The 13,236-nt window shown below is 40.9% G+C and overlaps 1 pseudogene; it reads right to left on the bottom strand.

The window, feature by feature from the left end:
- Nucleotides 1-309: 309 nt before the first annotated feature.
- LOC124984813 (acidic leucine-rich nuclear phosphoprotein 32 family member B-like) lies at nt 310-1,228 on the bottom strand (annotated as a pseudogene).
- Nucleotides 1,229-13,236: the final 12,008 nt, after the last annotated feature.

Here is a 13,236-nt window from a genome sequence, read left to right as displayed (position 1 = left end):
CACCAAAAGTTCACAAAGACTTTGATGTCACTCTATCCTTGCTAAGATAAGACTCTCTTTCTCTTTTGGTGCTTTGGTTTCTTGGTTGTTTCTTTTTATTTTTTTCCAAAATGTTAAGATTTTACTTACAAAGCTTTGTTGTTATACATAAAATAAAAGTGCTGTTACAATCTTGGTGTAACTGGTAGCCACGAAGGGGAGGTGACTCACAGGTCACAGCTATTCATGCTAGAGCAAGAGTCTTACACAAAAAAAACCTAACAATGCATTCAATTTTGTTGGGGCAAAGTCCCCAAGCTTGGTGCTGGATTACCATAAAGGACTAAAAGGAGGAAGGTGGAATGTCACAGGAACTATTCTTTGGCTCTTTGGGTGGGTGGGTGTCCTGAGGTTTGTATCACTGCTACCATTTTTATAAACAGCTATCAAATCCATGAGCAGTCCAACCACTACTGAATAGTTCTGTTTTTGCAGTTTATCTGGGACCTTAATCATCTCTTTCTTACCTGTTTCTCTCTTCCTCTTTCCACCTTTCCAGCTTTCTCCCTCCTCTTCATCCTCATCTTCTTCATCTTCATTTATCCCTCAATCATGCCCCAATTTTTTTCCTCCTGGCTAACTTCATCTTCATCTTTTTCCCCTTCTACATCTTTCTCATGTTCTTTATCAAACTCTTCCTACTCACCATCCTCATCCTCCTCTTCATCTTCTCCTTCATCCTCCTCCTCTTTATCCCCACCATCCACTTTGGCTTCTGAGTTGGGGCCTTCCCTGTTTTCTCCATCCTGCCTTGCAGGCAGGTCAGCCGGGGCAGGAGCCTGGACACACTTTCTTGGTAGTCTGTTGCAATTAGGGACCTCACAGTTAAATAGATCCAGGCTTTTCAGACAATCCAACTTTTTCAAAGGTTCCAAGGTGCTGACGTCTTTCAGTTTATTCCACTTAAATTTAGATGTGTGAGACTTGGAAGTTTTTTCTGCTAACATATCCAGACCGCCAAAGATTCTATTGTCACTGAGTTCAAGCTTTTTCAGTTTGGGTGCCTCCGGGAGTTTTAAAACTGAAATCAAACTTACATTTATCAAACTGAGGGACTTTAAGTTCACAAATTCAGCAGCCAAGCCCTCAATTTTTCCATCGTTTGATTTGCAATTGTGCAAGACGAGTTCTCCAGCAACTGCTGGGTCCTGTTACTTATCTCCAGACGGATCCTCCTCTTCTTGTCCATGTCATCCCTCCTTTTCAAACTGGACTTTCCGCGGCGGGGTGGAGCGGGATGCGAGGTCCGGCCTGCGCAGCAGGGCCATCGAAGGGGTTCAGCGCTGAGCTCCAACCTGCTTTGCTTTGCCTGCATGGTTTCTCTTGGTTCCCGCGAGTAACTTGACCCTGGACTCCGGGGCTGGTCCGCCCGCTTGCATACCGCACTGGACAGAGGCTGGTCGCTGGTTTCTTGCTTTTAATAGTAGCCATCCTAACACGTGTGGGGTGATACGTCATTGAGGGTTAATGATAATTTTTTTTTCCTAAAACAAGGTCATGAATCTCTTCCCACATCCTTTTATCTAGGAGTTTTATAGTTTCAGGTCCTTATTTCATTCAAAAATTATTTCTGTATGTGGTGTAAGGAAAAGATCCACTTTCAATGTTTTGGATGTGAATATCCAGTTTCGCAGCATCGTTTGTTGAAAATGCTGTCCATTTTGCTTTCAGTGACCTTGACACCCTTATCTTATTCGACTATAAAGTAAGGGCTTACTTCTGGACTCTGCTCTATTTAGTCAGTCTATTTGGCTATCTGTATGCCAGTAATCAATATTTTGATTACTGTAACTTTGTATTAGGTGCTGAAATCAGGAAGTATGAGTCCTTCAATTTTTCCTTCACTTTCAAAATTGTTTTTGCTATTTATGGTCCTGAGATTCCATATGAATTTGCAAATAAATTTCTCACTTTCTTGAAAAACATTGCCCTGGAATTTGGAGAGGGATTGTGTTGAATTTGAAAATTTCTTTGGTTAATATGGATGTCTTAACAATTTTAAATTTTCAAATTCATGAATGTGAGATTTTTTTCCCCATTCATTTGTATCTTCTATAATTTCTCTCAGAAGATTTTTGTAGTTTTCAGTATACAAGTGTTTTACCTGCATGAGTTGGTTTATTTTTAAGTATTCCTTTTCATGCTATTACAAATGGAATTGTTTTCCTAATTTCTTGCTTATTTTGTGTAGAAACTCAATTGAGCTTTGTGTGTTGTTTGGTTTTATCCCGCAGCTATGCTGACTTTTTTGCTGTTCTTCTAACAGCTTTTGTGTGCGTAAGTGTATATGTGTAAAATCTTTAGAATTTGCTATATATTATGATATTTATGATGTGCAAAATTTGCCCTCTTCCTTTGCAACTGATCTCTCTCTCTCTCTCTCTCTCCTCTTTTTTTTCTTTCTTGCCTAATTGCTCTGACTAGCACTTCTAATATTATGCTGAATAGAAGTGGTAAGAGTAATATCCTTGCTTTATTCCTGATCTTAAAGGAAAATACATTAGTCCTTTTTAACTGAGTATGATTTTAACTGTAGGCTCCTTTAAATGATGTAAGGAATATCATTTATTTTCTTTTTGGGGCCATGCTTCCCCATTTCCTTTATGCCTTGGGATGTCTTAGCTGGGAATTCAGCTCTTAAAAAAAAAGTCTCTATTCTTGCCTTTCCATACTTATTTTGTACAAGAAAAGACCCTCTCCATGAGCTGACAAGAGGTAGTAGCACTTCTCAAACCTTTTCTGATTTCTTACTACCTCTGATGTCTGCCAGAAAGGCAGTGTCAATAGGCGGCACGCCTCCTTTCAGCAGCTTCTGACCTGCACCGGTTCTGAGTGCTCCAAGTCAAGTCAGACAGAAGTCAGTTTCTTGGGCCACCTCGGCCAAGCCTGAACGTTGGATGCATGGCCCACTCTTATTATTTAGTTCCTAGGGAAAGAGTCCCAGAGTCAGGGGTTTCCTCCCATTTCCTCCATGCTATGCTACATAGGGGGAGTGACACACACGCAAAAAACCAAACACCACAATATTTTTACCCCTTTCACAAGAATCTTGTGTTTTCAGTGGACTGTATTTTGTAACTTGTCAACTGTTTGTGAGAATTCTCACAAATATATTCTTGTACCTAGATTGCTATCAGTTCAGTATCATTTGGGGACAAAGAGGGACTTTAGATTCCTAGTCTGCCATCTTGCCCACGTCACTTCCTACTTAATGCATTTTGAAGTTCTGTTATTAGGTACATCAGTATTTAAAATGTCATTTCTTTTTTATGAATTCAGCCCTTTTATCATTATGAAACAAACTTCTTTATTTATGGCTATATTCTTTCCCTACAAAATCCACTTTCTTTCCATACCAATAACATTAATGTGCCACCCCTGCTTTCTTTTGATTAGTTTTAATGTGGTATATTTTCCACACATTTTTATTCTGTGTGTATAAACTATTACATATGTATATAACTATATTATTAGATATTGTAGACTGAAGTTGAGTACTCCTCTTTTATTCAATATTATAATTTTTTTAATTGAAGTATTCAGATCATTTACATTTAATGGTATTGATAACATGTTTTTACTTACTCTCTTTTCTCTTTGTTCAATTTTATAAAAGTTTTTCTCCTTTTATGCCTTTTTTAGATTAATTGTATATAATTGTTATAATTGCATCTTATCTAATTTGTTAACTCAGATGATATTTTCTTATGTCGTTTCAATTGGTTCTTTGTTGTTTAAAAAGCACAACTTGAACTTATCAGTCTACTTCCAGGTAGTCTTACGTTACTTTAATTAATGATGCTATGTATTTTTAATTTCTAGTGTTTTTAATACCTTGTCTATGTACAGAGTTCCAATTAGTTTCATTTTTCTTCTACCTGAAGGATTTCTTTTATTTTTTTTGTACAGTGTGTTTGCTGTTGATGAACTCTTTCAAATTTTGTATGTCTGAAAAAATCTTTATCTTCATTTCTGAAAGATAGATTTTGTCTTTCAAATATTTTCCTGAAAAATTCTAGCTTGTCAGGTAATTTCTTTTTGCACACTAAGGAGGTGGTTCCACTCTTCTCACTTGCACTGATGCCAATGATAAATAGAGTGTCATTATTTTTTTTTGTCATTCTTATCTTAGTTTCTCCATGTAACAATCTCCCCACTCCCCAACCCAGCTTCATTTAAGATTATTCTTTATACATATCGTACACACATTAAAATTATTTTCTTCAGTTTATTTTGCTTGAGATTATTGAACTTCTCACATCTGTAGGTTTACTTTTCATCAAATTTGGAAAATTTTTAACCATTATTTCTTTGACCATTTATTTTTATGTGCCCCGCCCCCTGAATTTGTCCTTCAGCTCACTAATATTATTTTCATTTGAAAAAATATCTTTTCTTTCATGATTTCATTTTGGACAGCTTCCATTGCTGTCTTTGATTTCATTTTTCTTCATCCATTGACTAACTTGCTATTAATCTCATGAAGTAAATGTCTCATTGGATGCAATGTGACTTGCATCTCAGTTTGATTTGGATCTTTTTTATTTTTTTGTTTGCATTTTCTACATCTCTATCTAACTTTATAATGTATGAGATATTGTTAAAATTATTGTCATACTAGTCCATGGCAGCTGATTCTAACACATATGTCCAGTGGGGTTCAGTTTCAGTTGATGGGTTATATAATGGTTTGCATTTATCTGCTTTTCTGAATGAGTCCCAATGTTTTTCTAGATGCCATGCCTTGTGAAAATGCCCTAGAATCAATGTGGCCTGTTTTATATTCTCAGAAGTGTTCCAGATCTTTAGTCTTGAATCATGTAAGATGATTGAAGGCATATTAAGTATCCTGGGTCTCATCATTGTGATTTCCTAGTGGATCAGGAACAGCACTGAAACCAGGATTAATTACTTATCACTGGTGAGGTGCAATCTTCCTAAGTACTTTACCCAACACCACAAATTATGAGGTTTTGTAGTATGGCAGGTGGCAGTAAGCACTTTTCCTTTCTCTAAATGACTGCACACAGTTTACCTTTATATATATATTTTTTTCCCAGATAATTCCATTGCTTGTCTTTGGTGGTTTTCTCACGGAAGTCCTGATTGGTATTCAGTTGAATATCAAGGAGAACTCTGGCACACATCAACACTTCTCTGTCTTTCTCTGCGCTCACCTCACTCCACTCGAGGATTCCCTGAATTCTACCTGTTCTTCTTCTGCAGCCTGGAAACTCCTCGAAATGTCGACAGGAAACTGCCACCCTCACATGGCTCATTTATAGCCTCTCAGTGATACATGTCTTTTGTCCCAGACTCAAAATGTCTTGGAAAGGATTCTTTTTGTATATTTTATCCCTTTTCTTGTTTTTTTTTTTTTTTTTTCTTTTCAGAGAGATAGCAAATATGCCCCTTTGAATTCAAATTGTTCTAATGTCTTTTCAACACTTTTATATGGTGCTGGGTATTTCATTCCTAATTCAAAATTATGTATCTGCAGCTGTATTTTCTTTTGAAGTGTTTAAATACTTCACTCCCTTCTTGATTGGGTAATGAATCTGCCTCACATTCTGGATGAGAATATTCTCCATTTAGAAGGTCATTTGATTTGAAAGGTAACAGCAAAAGAACAATGACAGGTGACTTTGAAATTCACTTCAGTGCCTTGCAAAGGACCCTAGGGATGTCATTTGCAAATGGGAACACTAAAGGGCTTTGGCAACAATGAAACCAGAACCTTTTGCCAAATAAATGAGCATTAAAAAGAAATCATGAACTATTGGTACTACTGGGTAAAAAGTATTTAATAAAAAAACTGTGTATGCATTATCCTCATTTTGTCTTCTAAAACATTACATCAGAAAAAGCATAGACTCAACTGGCAAAGAAATGACTGGTAATTTTTCCTCTATTTCTGCATATTGAAAACATTTAATGATCTAGGAATTTGAAATTGTTGACAAATATGCATCTGCTTATTAACAAATCTGGAATCAACTTCAGGAATGCCTATCCCGATGAAAAGATTTAAGAATAGATTTTTAGGACCATGTATTTCCAGAAATTCTTTGGAAGTTCACCCAATGAAACAATGTTTTATCACGGGGGATAGCTTTAGTATTTTGACTATTTTTTGCTCCTTTGCAGTGAATTGATAAACAAAGGTGGAAAATGGGATTATTGTCTGTTGACTTTGAGTTTCTATTTTTCTTAATCAGTTGATAATAAAATAGCAAGTTTTTTTTTTTTTTAACATTAGAATTAAGGACTATGAAATTCTTTCTGTACTGTGTACTGTGTACAAAGACTTTCAGTAGCTTCTGTGAAGTACCCTTACCCTAATGGTTGGATCTTGGCTTGTTTGGATGAACAACTGAAGAAACCATATGAAAGTAGTTATGAAAATATAAAGCTAATATTAGCATTTCAATGAAGCCAAGTAGGTAGAAGGTTTGGCATGTGTGTTATAACAGCTAGTGGGATGACCCTACTGTTTTAAATGAGAAAACCTTATGGTTTTCAGTTTATTGGATAAAACTATTGCCATAGTGTTAATGAACAATTATACAAGTTAATAAAAAAAAGGAGAAATACCAGGTTTTATCATTTATGGTCAACATGGAAGTCAGCAGTATAAACAAGGCAGAAAGTCCATGTGCACCAAATCAGTACATTGAAAAGACTGGGGTATGCATGTACAGAGGAGTTGGGCCCAATAGCAAATGCATGAGAATATTAGTGAGATCCTGTGAACTAAAACTGTAATGAAAACTGGAAATGAATAGTACCATGTGATGCAAATGTTTATTTTATCAATGTTATTACAGAGAGAATAAGTAGGAAACTAAGGTACAATTGGTGTGTGTCATGAAAGTGGAAGAGGCTTAGCCCTACCCTATGCAGTACAGAGGATGCCACCATTCAAAGACACCAGGGCCACTGCTCTCTTCCAGTTGCCACATCTGTACTTTCCACTTACACCTGAAGCAATCATCAGGCAATTGCCCATAATTGTCCCAAACCCACAGATAAGCAGAAGGCATGCACAGTGTAAGTGCTCCATTTGCTCCACAGGTGAGATCAGGAGAAAAACCCTAGGCTTATCTGGGTTCAAAGGTTAGCGAGAATGACAATTTGATCCCGATTCAAGGTTGCGTTCTCAGGTGTACTACTGAACTACAATTGAGAGGGGCAAAGGATATGTGCTAGTTGAGCATGATCATGAACAGATGGAGTGTCCTGATTCATGCTCGCTGGAAGAGTGCCCAGAGCCTCAGGGCAAGGCAGATCAGGGCTCAGACCTGCTTGGCCTCCCACCACCAGTTCTAAGTCTCCCTTCTCACCCTTTCTGCAAACTCCTGACCTTCCACTTAGGCACTTCCTTTGTCAGTGAAGAAGCACAAACTTTTTTCAATGTCTACACCAGGATTGGTACATTTCCAATGAGTTATTTTCCTGTAAAAAGTGTTCGCTAGAGGCTGAGGAAGGGGACAGGCGCTCCATGCATGCTTCCCCATTAAGACGCAGCTTCGTGGCCTTTGGGTAAAATCATGTGAAGACTTTCCACAGTTTAACTTCTATACATATTTTTTGGTGCAATATTCTGCACTGAAACCCAGTAACAATAAACACAGACAAACTAAAAGAATGCTTGGAAGACTAGGATTGAAAACAACTCAATTTTTTTTGTTTGTTTCCATCTTAATTCAGTTACTTCACTTTCCAACTTAAACAACTAAAATTTCATAACTGTACATTTACTTTGAGAATTAAGACTGCAAATTTCTGCTCTGGGTTTCAAAATTTATTGTATCATACGATAGACCTAAAACTACATAAGTAAATGACCCTGTTTTGATTCTTTTGGGTTTTATGATTTAAATAGTGTGTGCGTGCATGCTGGGTGGACAAGCAGAATTAACTCTTTCCACTAAGAGTGTACTAAGGAAAAAAAAAACATTCCATTTACGTTTGAGGCTGTTTATTCGGGTTTGGGCTAAATATGATTTGCTTTTCAAAAAAAGATGGAAATCAAATTAAATATGATTGCCCCTGTGATTGAATACAATTTGAGTAGTTTAGAAGCAGTGGAGTCACAGGCCTGACCAGCTCAGCTACTGCTCATGGGTCAGCCAAGGTAGTTTCCACATGCAAAAGGTCCCCTAGGAGGACAGCGGGGAGGAAAGAGGGCAGAACTGTGGTTCACACTCTGCCCCCCCCAGGATGGTTTTGGAGCTGGGTGAAGTCATGTTGGTCAGATGCCAGGCGAGCAGAGCAACAGAATCTCACTCATCTTAACAGATGAGTCTCATAGCACGTCTGCATGTTTTTTTTTTTTTTTTTTTCTGAATAGAATTAATAAATCGGTCTCCAGGGAGCCATGGTTTGTATAATAAAAGGAAAAGTGCCATCACCCCAGCTGCTTCCAATTCCTACCCCATCTCCAGAAGATGGAACCACAGGTGGACACTTGACCCACAAGTCGCTGACTGCAAGCTTGAAAACGACGTTTAGACAATCACACTTCATTTTTCAGGAGTTGGAACTGGTGGTCGCAGAATCGCACTGGGCACTGGAAACCAGGCTGCTGGCTGCCTCCGCTGCAGGCCTCTCCTGGGGTGCGGATCCCCAGAGGAAGCCCTGAGCCTGGACACAGGATTCCCACCCCTCATCATACCTCACCCGTTTCCTCCCTGACAACCAGCTGTGAGCCGCACGCCAGTCTTCCTCCTACCCCTGCTGTCATTGGCCAGCTCCTAGATCCCCCTTGTTGTTTTTCGGGATTTTAAGGGTGCAGATGTTCCAGAAGCTGGACCTCCAGGAACTCGGAACCCTCTTCTCCCGGGAGCCGTCCACTCAGCCCCATGGAGCAAGCGAGAGCTCGCTCAGGCAGGTGTGCAGGACCCCTGACAGACGTCACAGCAGCGTCCCCCGTTCTCCCTTGAACGGGCACATTTTCCTTCACTAATGCATCGGTCTCATCAGGACACTCCTCCAGGCCTGGAGCGGTCCTTTCCTAGATCTGGGCCCGACCAGGGGTGAGTATCCACGTCCCCAAACACCACCCTCCTCGCTCGCTTTTGGCCTCCCAGGAGACGGCCTCCCATCCCACCGTGCCACTTCAGTCTCCACGGCGACAAGCACGCCCTCGCCCCAGTGTCCACCTTCGCCTCACTCATCAGAGTCGCTCTGGAAACCGCACTCGGGTCTGGCTGTCGGCTTCCCGCCCCCTCGCGGGTACAGGCACAGCCTCCCGAGCTGACGACTGCAGTCACCCCACGTCTAGACTGGCAGGTCCTGCGCTAATCCAGGGTGACGGACCCCGCCTGAGGCCTGCCCGGCAACCACAGCCACGCTGCTCCCCGAGCGCTCCGCCCTCCTGCCTCGCACCTTTCCCTCCACCAACTCCCAGCACCCGCTCTCCGTGCTCGCTCTCCGCTGGCTTCTCGATTTGGGGTTCAGCTGGAAAACAAGCTGTCGCAGAGGGCTCGCCCAGGTCCCCAGCCAGCGCATTCCACTCCTGTCCCCCTCCCGGCGTGCCCGCTGCCCTCCGCTCCAAGCTCTGCTGGGAGGTGTGCTGGGGTCGGTCTGGTTCGACCCCTTACAGATGTCACCCGAGTTGTCCTGCAGTCTTCCCTGCGCTAACCTTTCCCCTTACTAATAAATCACTCTCCCCAGGACATAAATATGGGACTGTTCCCTTCATCTGAAATGAATAAACCTTACTCCATTCCTCGCTCCAGCTCATGTCCCCTCCAAAAGTCAGAATGCCTCAAAAGGATTCCTTAGGCCTCCATTTTTCCTCCTATTTTCTCTGAGATTCATTCTAATCAAACTCACCTCCATTCCGTGATTGGATCTGCAACTCTAAATGCACTCAGACCGGGCCACCTTTCTAAGGCCCACATTAGTATTCTTGTCGCGTTTCTTTCGCTCTCAGATGCTTGTTTTTAGAAAGGGGAATGGTCTGGAGGTGGCAGCAAGGACAAGAGAAGGCAGGCCCCTTCCCTCTCTTTCCCGCACACCCTGCCTGGGGCCTGGGGCCTGGGGCCTGGGGCCTGTGCCTCCACCCTGCCCGGGTTCTCTGCTCCCGTCCCTGGCGGATTCTGCTCAGTTTCTCCTCCTGTTTTCGCCCTGATCTTCTCAGTGGGAGGTACAAAGGCTCTGTCCTTGGACTTCTGCTTGTTTTCCTACACATCTGCTCTCATGCTAATTTCTTTCAGTCTTGGAGTTTTTAAGAATGTTCATCTCGATGTTCTGAAATTTATGTCACCAGTGTCAACTGTCCCCTTGAATTCCAGGCTCATGCATTATGGATCATCATTCCACTTACGCCAAGATTTATTTTACCGGCAGATTATTCTCTACGCTGCGTGCTCAGATTTTGACATCTCACCCCTTCCCCTCTGTGGCTGGGTTCTTCTGCGCATGTCTGAGGTATCAGGCCACGGGAAGTTTTGGTTAGAGCTGAGCAGGGGCCTCAGGTCATCACAGGTTTCTGCTCAAGACTGATTGGTCTGGAGTGCCCTGAGCAGGTCGTCCACGTGTTTCCAGTTAAGATTTAGAGAGTTGCATTTGCTAATTTAAGAGAAATTTTAAAATGAAAAGCAGCTTGCTTCCCTTGTTCCCCAAACTAACAATATCCTCTGTTCTTATAGAAAACTTTTAGATGCTACACTAAAAGATTTGCCTGTGTATGTGGGAGAGAGCCGTCTTTCTTTCCAGGTGGGAATTGGGACATTTTCTGCTTTTGTGGTTTTTATTTGAGCTCAGCGGCTGCCAATGACCGGCTACAGAATGTAGGAGTGAAAGTCTGAACGCTCTCAAAAGCTACGTGTCCACCTGGTTTCCAGTTCTCCTCAGTCACCTGCAGGTCTTTGAATGAGTTCTGTTAGCCATCGTCTCTACTTCTGCCCCAGGAAGTGTACTCAGGGCACGGGGAGGCTACAGAGTGGCAGCAAATCCAGGTGGCACACCGGCAGTCCAGCAGATGATCCACAGAGGCAGGACACAAAGCTGGCTGCGCTCATGTCCCCTAGCCCTGCAGACTGTGGTTGCTTCTCAGAAAGTTTTAAATAGACCCAGAATTACTCATAGCCTCTTATTTGAAAAGATCCGTTTGAAATTCTACACAATCAAGGGCAGTCTGTACACAGAGCTGTGTTTAAAAGCCCCTGTTCCTTCTGGACACCACCACCAGGTATCATTTTTGATTTCTGTGTGTCATACACACTTGTGTGTTGTTACAGGAAACCTAATTTTATCCCTAAAAAGTAGGTGATAATGTTCAGTCTCTTTTAATCTCCTAAAGCGAAGTGTTCAAACTCACTACTGAAGTAGAGACAGGACTGTGTGTGTGTGTGTTTGATGGTCATTGTTCAGTAAAATTTCCTGGAAATTTTGTCAAAAAAAAAAAGTGTGACTTTAGTTTTGACTCTACTCTCCTCCTTCAAGGGAGAGAATGAACCATTTTTGCTCATTCCTTCCTGATGCAGGGGTATTTTAACTGGGTAGGTAGGGAATTTATTTTCTTTACTTGTCAATTTAAACAAGAAATAATTTGTAAAATCAATAAAGGAACCAATTAATGTTCTTCATTTGGGGGAGGCTTATAATATACCACCCAAGGAATGTGGGGAGTGGGGTGATTTCCCCACACTGTTTGAAGCAAACTAGACCATTATTGGGGGTTATGCTGGCTACACCACTAATGGTACTACTTTCATGGACAGTGGACCTCAGGAGCACCTATCCAAGACTTCCCGTTTTCCAGTTTATTAATAGAATCCATTTAACCTTCCTAACAAAAGCAGGACTAAATCATCTACGCTCTCCTTGAGAGCACCCAATGATTACCTCCAAGTGAAGACTCTGAACCCTGCGTTGCCATGGTAATGGCTGAGCCTCAGAATTGGTTCTCTTTCCCAAATCATCCCAATGTTCCTGTTTTAAAATGTCATCACCAGTAAATCTACTTTGGCTTTAAAATGTGTGTAGCAATAATTCAGGAAAGTAACAAGCCCTTGATGAGCCTCCAGCCCAGCAGTCCTGGAAGCACGTACGCATTTATGGATCTAATATGGGCATATGCAATGGCTTCCCAAGCTCATTTACTCCAAGGGCGCAACGGGTCAATATGCACTCGAAATGCAGTGAAGATATACAAAATTTTTACATTTATTACTTCCGGTGTCTGCTCTTGTCTATGTTTTTATGATGCCTAATTAGAAACACAAAAGAAAATTGAGGAAAATGGTTTTAGCTTCCATTTTGTACTGCTTATAAACCCCTTCAAGAATGTTAAACTCCCAGAGGAATGTGTATCTTTTCACCATGCTAAGGATATAATAAGTAAATTCCCCAGGGTTGCTGGGAATAATTTTATAGAACATTATAATGTAGAAAATATTTTTAATGTATTGAAAATATGGCACAGGAAGAACTTCAGCCATATGTACGATTCATGCACATAAATCACATCATTTCTGGCTGTTAATTAAGTCTGTTTAAAAGCTTTTCTTTCTTGCTTAATGCATCTTTGGAAATGAAAAGAAAAATAAACTCATTGACCAAAATGTGCTAATATGCAGTTAATTTAAGAGATGAAAACTTTTGGATCACTATATAGCTAAAATTAATTACTGATGGGGAAAGGGTCTTTTTTCAGACTGACAGAAAGAGCCAATTATAATTTTGTACTTTAAAATACTCCTTTGAAATATAGAGACCTCACATTTCATCTGAAGCTACTTGTTATTTCTCAAGAGCAAATTTACCTTGGAAAGTGAGTCTTCCTAGGTAGTATACTGTGGATTATTTCCTCCATAAAACAGTCTGGGTGGGTGAAGGGGGAAATCAATGATTGCATTGGATTTAATTTTTCTGAAATCTCCTTAAGAGCTGGTGAAGCTACGTTCTTTAGAAATTCAGAAACTTCGGCTCAATGTGATTTCTGTTAAGCTTCTGTCGGCTTTCCAAGAAAAATTATTCTGAGCTTTTAATGTGGTAGAAGAGAAATTTATCACATAAAATATATGAAAATAGTTGTACACAGACATTTTTCTTAGCACAAAAGGGAGGACCTGTGCTTGGAAAATAGTAACTTGCGAAGAATCCCAGCCAAAGGCCTGGATTCTCTCTTCAAAGGGTCACCCGCTGCTATCCTGTGAGAAGTTCCCTGCCAGGGGCGCTGTGGAG

This window comes from Sciurus carolinensis, chromosome 5, assembly GCF_902686445.1.
Source record: "Sciurus carolinensis chromosome 5, mSciCar1.2, whole genome shotgun sequence".
Lineage (NCBI taxonomy): Eukaryota > Metazoa > Chordata > Mammalia > Rodentia > Sciuridae > Sciurus > Sciurus carolinensis.
This window is presented reverse-complemented; position numbering and strand designations above follow the sequence as displayed.